Genomic DNA, 10338 nt, shown 5'->3' with positions numbered 1-10338 from the left:
AAACAGGGCTGTTCTCTTTCTCTGCCTTCACCCATTATGGGCAAACTAAATCATTTAAAGCTCTGATGAGCAAAACCTATTTTCTTGACCAATCATATGTTTTCTAGGTCAGGAAATAGAACAAAAAGGCATGCTAATTTAAAAATAAAAATAAAAATAAAAATGAACACCAGGGCTATTGTTTCTACGTCCAAATTCCTGCAGGAGTTACACCAGAGTGCTCGTTAATTCTGGTGCAGAAAGGATGGAGAGAGCGTGCTAAGCCAAATGCTACTGACCTTTGGGGATTTGAGAGCATTTCTGAATGGAAGCGCATCCAGAAAAAAGTAAATAAATAGGTGTCCCCAGGTTATTATTTCATCCAGTTGTATGCTGCTGAAGAGTTGGGATAAACTTACAGTATGATTCATTAAAGCAATTTCGAGCATTATCAGTCCTTTGCAAAAAGTGACTTTGGTCCAGAAGCAGCAGATGTTGTGTTTCTTCTTCTTCTTGTCACGCTTTGATCCTTCTATCCCTCCACACATCTCGACACACTTTTATTTCCTAAAGTACTATTTCCCACTGACTTTTTTTTCTCAGAGCTAGGCTTTCTAAATCAGAAATTATGTTCTGTTACTTTCTACCATGACAGCATCACATTAACTTGATCTGGGGAAGTTTAGAAAGTTAGGTAAAGAGGAAGACATGAGTGCAGTTGTTCTGTTTTAGTCTTTGCCCAAATTGAACATGCCATGGATTTCACCAGATCCTCAGTGAGAAGACGAACTTGAGGAGGAGTGGTTTGACATGGCAAGGGTGCTGGTCCTGGTGGCTTCCCTCTGACTCAAGGGAGGCCAGCAACACAGACCTCTACCTCGGGGAACATGTGGCTTACGGACCATGTTTCCTTGGGGAAGGGAGAGTTAGGTTTTCTTATCTCTTTTCAAGGAGGCTGGTCATTCTAATTTTTGTTCTTGATGTAGCTTCACTCTTCTTTCCTAATCTAATTCTGAAAGTCTTCTTTTCTTTACATTCATGGTTTAATTTTTCTAGCATGTTTTCAAGAACCGGTAAAATTCTGAAGCACACAGAAAATGTAAAACAGATGTCTGTGAAAGACCACAGGCAAAAGCATACAATAGATTCCATTTTCTGCTGTGATTACTTTTTTATCTTTTCTTTCTTTCTTTCTTTCTTTCTTTCTCCCTTTCTTGGTAGCCATAGACAACCAACTAATGCAGCAATGGTGAAGATAATGAAGCAGTACATTCTCAGGCAACTTGCTTCACTATCCTTTCAGACTGAAGAATTATTCCAGCTGGTTTTGCCATGAGGCTTTGTCCTAAAAGAGAAAATCAGTAAAAATTAAACTTCATATAAGCCTTTTTATAATAATTGGTTTAAATGGTTTAAAATTAAAAAATAACCAAACATTGGAAACATACTAAGGGATTGTGGTAAAGAATTGTGTGTCCATTGTAAGATTTCCAAAGTACATATGAGCCCATCAGTACTTCTATTCCAAAGTACAATATAAACCCAGCATCAGATTACTACTTTGTTGTTCTTACCAAAGCTCCTAAATAATAATGAACTGTACTAACACTTATTCATGAAGATGTTTTCTTGCAATAATAATTCTTCAAAGATACCTATACAATGGACGTGCCAAGTTCCACTAATGTTTGTTTTGACCCACCTCCTATTGGCTTCTTGAGTTTCTTTGAAATGTCCAGGACCTTAGTTATGAAATGCTGTAAGACTTCACTAATCCAAATTACTTTTTGGAAGAGCTAACCTATTTAAGTTATAAGATTTTCATTGCAATTTAATTTTGTTATCATGAGAATGTGTGCATGAAAAGCAATTTCCATGTCTAAGTACTACAAGTCTTTACCTGGTCTGTCTTTAGTTATGTCCTTATTTATTGGTTCAGTTTGTGTTCTTCCTGTTTTAGGTATTATTTTCATTTAATGAATAAAAACTGAATTTTATCCTAAGATAACATAGAAACTCATCAGTCAATAGCTAAAAAGTTTAAAAATAAAATTCCTATACCATATGGCCTCTGGCTAAAAGGTCAATTTGTTCCTACACCCTGATGGTCAGATCTGGTATATTTCCATGTCATATTCTTTTCCATGCTTGTCACCTAGAGAACATAATTTGGAAACAAATGTTTATAGAATAAAATGATTACCCACCTCTTCATGAAATGACTTTGAGAAAAAGCAAGCAACAACCTCACATTGCCAATTTTTATTATTCTTCTAGTAGATTGGGAAGAAAGATATAGCCTGGAGGATTTTAGAATTCCAAAACATTATAATAGTCTCAAGAAATGGTCAAAAGCTAGAAGTGAATTTTCCTAAGTAGATTTCATGTATATCAAGCTTAAGCACAAACCAAGTTTGAGTTAGAAATATCATTTCTTTCTGAAGCATGTTTAAGTAAACAATATTGTTTTGCACATTAAGCACAGGCAAAGGTAGAAATGCAATTTTCTCACCTATTTTTTAAGCTAAAGAGAATACTTGAAACTAAAACTCTTTCAGAATGAATAAAAACAAGCCTAATGAGGTTCTTCAAATCAATTTGCACAGCATGCGACTTCTATGGAAATGTGTATTATTGCTTATACTGAAATATATGTGATTACTTACAACCCAGAAGAGATGTCATCCTGGCTCAGGTTTCCGCTGGCTTTCAGGAGTTATCATCATGAGGTCGTTTGATAACTGCATCTCATTATTCAGTTGAAAGGCTTTCAAGCTCCCCAACTGAATCCAAGCTTCTCTAGTTAGTGACTGGTTCACCAGTGCTTCCCATGAAGGGTCTTTCAGTTTAATAAGAGCAGGCAGACATAAGATCCCAGGAAATCGTGGAACCTGTTGTCATAGGGTGGGTAATATGTGCTCCTCCTTGACTATACAAGCAATTTCTATTTATTGTGGACAAAAAAATTATATTAAAATATTAAAAATACTTATATTAAAATATTAAAAATGCCTATTCTTTTTAAGAAAAGAGCAACTCTAAAAATGTGTTCTGGAACTAAAACATGGAAAACAAAGAGCAATACCAATGAGTGGCCTCCTGGAAGGAATAAAGGGAATCATTCCAAAGTCATAAGAGAAATCTTGCCCTTCCAAAGACAACCAGCCAGGTACAGAAGAAGCAGGCTCAACTGGCAGGAAGGGCATTTATTTTCTGGGATAGCCAAAAAGTCATTATATTCTGAAACAATTTTATAACTAAATAAAACTTTTTCAACCCTGATTCCCATTATCTTTCTGCCATTACTTTAATTTCATTTTTTCCTTGTCACTGGCCAAAATTCAACCATTTATTGCATTGAGGTGAATTTGGAACATGGAACTGAGTTCCATATTTGGAAAAGAAATTGCTTGGTAAGGGAGTCAGGAAAAAAGTAATAGAGCTTGGCTTCAACCTCCTGGAACCTCGTGACCTGTGACTTAGAAACCACAAACCTACACACAAAGGTATAGTTGGCCCTGCTCTAAAGCATAGCCTACCTTACCAAGCACATGGCCCCAAAAGATTATTTCCAAAGTTCTTAGCTCCAGAAAGTAGAAAAATTGTCATAAAGGGAACTAATTTAATATGAAATATATGAAGTTTCTCCTCCCAATTTTTTTAAGAAAGAGAAAGCAGTACTTACATGTAGCAAATTCTTATTTGCTCAGCATTAACAGGTAATCTGTTGCGTTTCACATGACAGAATCCAACTCAGTAAGTGCCAAGCTTTTTAGCCATGTAAAAACGTGATAAACTTTCTTACCTTCTGACATATAGATTTTGTTTTATTTTTTTCAAAGTCTTGGGCATCAGTTCTACAAGGATATTCTTCGAGGCTGTTGAAGAGTGTGGTCACATGCCTGACACACTGTATCTCCAGATTGCAAAGTCACCGGCAGTAGGACTTATAGCTCTTTCTAATTTTTTTTTTTCTTACCCTAAGTGAGAAAGGTGTAATACCTCCCTTGCTGGGTGAGCCCCTTCTTCTACCCTGTTAGATCCTCACAGAACTGTTTTCTTTCCAAATGCTTACTTCTGACCTGCTGAAGTCTCAGAAACAAGATTTAAAACAACTTGTTGAAAATCAACTGAAACTGAAAATAAATAGATGCTAGGTGAGGAGTTTTCTGTCGGCAGAGATCACACCATTTAGTCTGCTCAGAAGCCTCTACAAGCCTGAGCTTCGCTTCTCGACTGTTCCAGAGCAGCGGGACCTGCCACCTAAACAACTTTCAGGAAAGTGAGGCCCCAGGGCCTCCTCCATGGGCCTCCTTGTGGGCCGTATTGTTACTCAAGACAAATTCCATCAGGCTAAGAATTTTTCGTTGTAGATAAATTCAGCAGCAGACCTTTCCAGTCATGTTGCCCGTGGGTTTCTGACTTCAGTGAACTTCTATCACCAAACTAAATGAACTTGAAACAGGGAGGGATGCAGGAGGGATGAAAGGATGACCTCACACATTCAGCGTAAGCCAAGGTCAATGTCTGGCTTCAGGTCATTTTCAGAATGGATGAGGGTGATCCTGTGCAGGTTGAGGGCCATGTGCACAGGCTTGCACTGACTCTCGGAGGCTCTGTGGCTTGTTCTTCAAGTAACTAAACCCAGGCTTCTTTCCTAACCGGAGTTCACCCCAGACTGATCCTCTTCACTTCCCACAATCTGTGCATGGAAAGCAAAAGATTTCCCGGGGCTCACAGTTAGGCATGCTGTCAAAGCAATTTGGCAAAATGGAGACAGCAAAACACAGCAGTGTTTTACCCACAACAAACATCTATGGTTCTCTTGAAGAAAGTTGAAAATTTCATTCTCACCATTTTTTTTATTAACGTCACACCTATAAATGGCTCTTTTTCACATTTTCTCTCCCTTTCATCTCTCTCTCTTTTCTAACTTTTATTTTTTAACCATTAGAACATCCTGCCTGCTCCCCTCTAGCCAATACTGAAAGTAATTTCAGGCAATGGGACGATTAGAGGCTGCCTCATTACTCTGGGGAAAAGTGGAAAGCTTCTTCGTGTCAACCATTATCATCATGCCAAAAAGGGCGAAAACACACTTAAATAACTGCTGAGTTAAGCTGGAATCTTCACTTGCTGTCCAAGCAGAGATTCTCTCATCTACTTATCTTCAAATATATATTAAGAGCTTAGTTGCGTTTTCATTTCTGGAGATTATATCTAATCATTAGCCATCTTGGAGCACAGAGGGAAGGCGGAATGCTCTCTGTCCTTATCACTGGGCTGGGATACGTCTCTATCTACTTCCAACCACGGTTAAGTACCTCCAAGACGAGGAGGCGACCTTATCTCCACAGGTGGGAGGGCACCCCGATTTCAAAGCTCTGAGATACTTGGGAGCATTTAGAGCTAACTCTGGGTTCCTCGCAGCTACTTTGAAGTCATTGTGGATTTCAGCTGGTGGTGTGTCCCAAGAGATTTCTCACCTGCGTAGGGACACTGACATGTTCTGAGTGCTTCTTACTTCTCCCTTCCCTCCCCATTTTTCTGATGTTTTTGTCAGGACATCGTAGTTAGATAGAGAAGTGGGGTTTATTCCGACATGATACATGCATGGAATATAACTTGTTCCAGTTCATTCCCTGCCCTCTCCCTCCTCCCAGTCCCCTTCCTCCACTGGTCCTTCTTCTGCTTATTTATTATTTTTTTAATTGGTCCTTTATAGTTACAAGAAGGTTATTTCCATCCCTGCACGTAGCATGATTCAATCAACTTCATTCGGCACTTCCTCCCTTTCCCGTCCCCCTCCCTCCCCTCAGTCCCCTTAGTCCCCTTCCTTACTCCGCTGACCTCTATTTTCATGGGCTCCCCGCTTTCTATTCTTTAGTTTGCTCTGGCTTCCACATGTGTTCTCTCCCCATTTCTATTTCTTTATTCATCTGTTGATTTGATTGAGATTTAGATACTGAATTTGAAGACTAAAATTTTAAATCCAAATATTAAGAATATGCATCTTCCCTAATGTTCCATTGCTCATTGTTGTGGTCTGGATGTGAGGGGTCCCCCAAAAGCTCAAATGGGAGACAATGCAGGAAGGGTCAGAGGAGAAATGATTGGGTTGTGAGCGTCTTAACCCAATCAGTGAATTAATCCCTGGTGGGATTAATTGAAGTGGTTGGGTGTGGCTGGAGGAGGTGGGAACTGGGGCGTGGCTTTGGGGGTATATATTTTGTCTCTGGAGAGTGGAGACTCTCTTTGCTTCCTGATGATGTGAGCTGCTTCCCTCTGCCACTCTCTCCCGCCATGATGTCCTGCCTCACCTGGAGCCCTGAGGAATGGAGCCAGCCTTCTAGGGACTGAGACCTCTGAAACCGTGAGCCCTCATGCAAACTTTTCTCCTCTGCAGTTGTGCTGGTCAGATCCTTTTAGTCACAGCAGCAAAATAACTGAGTGAAACACTCATCAAACATTTATGAAGTGCAGGGCACAGAGACTCAAGGAAACTGTTGGGACACTACATTCTGCGGTGGAATGCAGAACTAGTCCACAAACAGGGACCTCATTTTCTTGTTATATTTTTATATTTCTATATATTTACCCACTCTTTCTTCACCAAATACTCTTAGGGGAAGCCTGTGTTTTGTCTAATATTTAATCCCTTTAGACTCAAGCATCATGTTCATTGCCAATGAAGCTGGCACCCTACCACCACATTATGCTTTCTTCTCTTTCTGTTTCTTTTTCCTTTCTTTTCCCTCCCTCTCATTGTTTATTTCCTTGGTATCTCTGCCTCCTTTCCTTTGTCTAATCCTGTTATTCCTTTTACATCTTTGGGAGCAAGACAGGAGATTAGTACATAGTGGGAAACTAGTAAGCTTTTGGTAAGAAGGAAGGAGGGTGGAGAGAGCAGGCAGCATCAGCTCCAAGGAACCCAGCCTCCCCAGCCCAGATGCCTGAGCTCCTGCCCCCCGGCTTCCAGTCCAGCTGCAGGGCGTTACAGTATGCACAGAACACTGTAACCAGATACTGAAAGTGTAAGAACACAGCTTTCCAAATACTGTTTTTTCTATTCTTTTTGATTCCAAGAAAACAGAAATCATGATCTATGACTAGTTTATTTTGTACAAATAGATTTTTTTTTTTTTGGTACTGGGAATTAACCCAGGGGTGCTTAATCACTGAGCCAATCCCTAGCCTTTCTTTTAATACTTAATATTTAATTAATATTTTAATATTTTATTTAATTTTTTCAATATCTTAATTTTTTAAAATAGTTTTTAGTATTTAACATTTTTTAATATATATATATATATATATATTTTTTTTTTTTTAGAGACAGGATCTGGCTGAGTTGCTTAGTGTCCCACTAAGTTGCTGAGACTGGCTTGGAATTTGCAATCCTCCTGCCTCAGCCTCCCAAGCCACCAGGATTACAGGCATGTGCCACCACAAATAGAAATTTAGAGTGGAAAAAGACAAGTCCCCATCACCTAGGGACTAATGAGGCTTTTTGGTTTCCATTTTTGTGGGATCATCATTCACCCTATTGTTCAATTCTGTGAGTTCAGATTCCTTCATAGTCCATTTTTCTGTTACACAAAGAGCCACCTTGCACCCTGAGAGCCACACTTAGTTTGGGCTCCTTCATCTGGATTCTGCTCTCTGTGCAGAGATACCGCCCCTGCCCAAGATCCCCCACTAAGGGTCCTACCTGTGTTTCCTTGGCCTGACAATTACTCTGCTCCCTTCAACATCCAAGTCCTATGAATATTTTTCCCATCATTCACCACCCCTTTCTTGAAAGTTGCCAGTTGTTTTGAGTCAAGACTAATTGTCTTAAGGTACCTCATAGATAAGGAATCTCACAGCAGGTTCCAACACCCCTGAAATAAACCTGATGGTTCAGATAAATCGTGTTTGGCGATTAACTAAAATAGCTAATAACAGACCCAGCTTCAGTTCCACACATGCACCAATAGAGGCACTACCTTCTGCCTTTTTCTTTGAACTAGTAATTTATCTCTGGCAGGAAACCCAAGGATTGTTAAGTTGCTGTTATTTCCCTACTTCCTGATTCTGAATATTTTTACTTAGGCTGGATTTGGGGTGATTCATACCAGAAAAAGTAAAAAATATCTGTCTCTCAACAAAAAATTTAGGCCCTGAGGAAGAACTGAATCTCTGAACACACTAATAAAGAAACTGAAGGATCAGCAGCATGTTCTTTTAATCTCCTATAAGTGTGGTTCCCAGAAACATCTTGAAAGTCAGCCCACCAATCCTCCCCAGGACAGTGAGTACAACTTGGAACTGGTTGTACTGAATCACATGTCACTCTATTTTATCAAGATAAGACAAAAAAACAAAACTGTCTCCTTGCTCAACTTCAAAGGGGAAAATCATTTATCAAAGAAATGGTCTTGACTTATGTAAGAACTTCCTGCAGTCTGTCATGATTTTCTCTCCCATAGCTAGAACTTCTAGGGATACATAAATGATAATATCGCCACTGATTGCTAATGAAGAGGAGATTTGGTTTCTTAAATCTGCTTCTTGTGCTGCATCATAAAATATTGCTTGAGGGCTTGAAGTGTTTCTCAAATTCTGAAATAGAAACCACTCTGCATTGAATGGAGAACAGCTCTGTTTAGTTCAATAGTAATTCCTTATACTGAAACTTATTTCCATTAGTGTCATCATAGAAACTTAATAGGAAGATTAGTCAAAATAGATCCTAGTCCTTAAAATAGGAAGCATATGCAGAAGAGGATGCTATTTATACCCACAATCTTCTATATCTCTGAACAGTACTGAAATATTACAAGGAAAGGGAACTGGCTTGTTCAGGCTGCCTGCACCCATTTGGGCTTCTCAGAAGACGTAGCTAGTTAGATATTTAAGCATATGCCTATTTAAAAATTTCATAACAGCACGGAAAAACAAGAAATATTGTCAATAGTTAATCAGAAATTTGGATGAGTTGGTGAAAAATATAAAACGAAAATAAGGAGGAAAATACAGCTTGCATCACTTGCAGGCAGGATCTGCTGCAGAGATGAAGACAGCTCAGACTTTGAGGTAGTATTCTCAGACAGCCATGAAATGGTCCCACGGTCGGTCATTACTGGAAACAAGAAATTGTGTCGGAATCACCTGTCGTGTGTGGCGTCTCCCTTTTCCACATTTGTGTTGAGCTTTGCTGGCAACACTTGTCCATTAAGGAAAGCAGGGAGGGTGGGGAGTGTCCTGCCTAGCTTTCAAGTTCCAGAAGGCAAGCTACGGGAAAAACCCACACGCTGAAGCTGTGATCCCCACCACCACCAAACTCAATGAGGATGATGAGAGCACCTGGCAATGGAGATAGAGATTCTCAAATAGAAACACATAGGACTGAAGGTCAGCCACAACGCATGTAGTTAAGCAAAGCGATACCATGAAAGACAGGTGCACAGGCGCGCGCGTGCACACACACACACACACACACACACACACACACACAGAACCCCTCTTGCCAAAAATAAATAAAAAGAGAAATCATAATAAACAGAAGAAACTTCCTACAAAGGACAATTGAGCCAATTGATAGATCACAGAAAGTTAAGAAGATAACACCCTCAAGAAAAGAAAGCAATCAGTGGTCGTCATTTTTAACATACGATTATCAAAAGTGAAATCAATGTAAAAGTGTGCCTGTTTCCCCACATCCATGCCAACATCTATTACTGTTTGTGTTCTTGATAGTAGCCATTCTAATTGGAGTAAGATGAAATCGTAGAGTTGTTTTAATTTGCATTTCTCTAATTAGTAGAGATGTTGAACACTTTTTCATATATTTATTAATCGCCTATGTGTCTTCTTCTATAAAGTGTCTGTCCAGTTCCTTGGCCCATTTATTGACTGGGTTCTTTGTATTTTTGATGTAAACTTTTGTAAGTTCTTTATAAATTTTGGAGATAAGTGCTGTATCTGAAGTGCGTGTGGAAAAGATTTTCTCCCACTCTGAAGGCTCTTTCTTCACATTATTGATTGTATCCTTTGCTGAGAAAAAGCTTTTTAGTTTGAGTCCATCCCATTTATTGATTCTTGATTTGATTTCCTGTGCTTTGGGAGTCTTGTTGAGGAAGTCTGATCCTAAGCCAACATGATGAAGATTCGGGGCTACTTTTTTTCTATTAGGTGCAGAGTCTCTGGTCTAATTCCTATGTCTTTGATCCATTTTGAGTTGAGTTTTGTGCAGGGTGAGAGATAGGGGTTTAATTTCATTTTACTGCATATGGATTTTCAGTTTTGCCAGAAAAAAACAGGCTATCTTTTCTCCATTGTATGTTTTTGGCTCCTTTGTCTAGTAGGAGGTGACTA

General features: G+C 39.3%; 1 long non-coding RNA gene across 1 annotated transcript; it reads right to left on the bottom strand.

The window, feature by feature from the left end:
* Window positions 1–503: 503 nt before the first annotated feature.
* Window positions 504–4723, bottom strand: LOC306670990. The gene is made up of 3 exons (XR_013766555.1): window positions 3785–4723; window positions 2646–2923; window positions 504–1324 (listed from the first exon to the last, which is right to left on the bottom strand). It is a non-coding gene; the product is annotated as an uncharacterized lncRNA (long non-coding RNA).
* Between the last annotated feature and the right edge of the window lie 5615 nt (window positions 4724–10338).

This window comes from Sciurus vulgaris, assembly GCF_902686455.1.
Source record: "Sciurus vulgaris genome assembly, chromosome: 10".
NCBI lineage: Eukaryota > Metazoa > Chordata > Mammalia > Rodentia > Sciuridae > Sciurus > Sciurus vulgaris.
The sequence above is the reverse complement of the archived record's forward strand: the minus strand, read 5'-3'. Positions and strand labels throughout refer to the sequence as shown.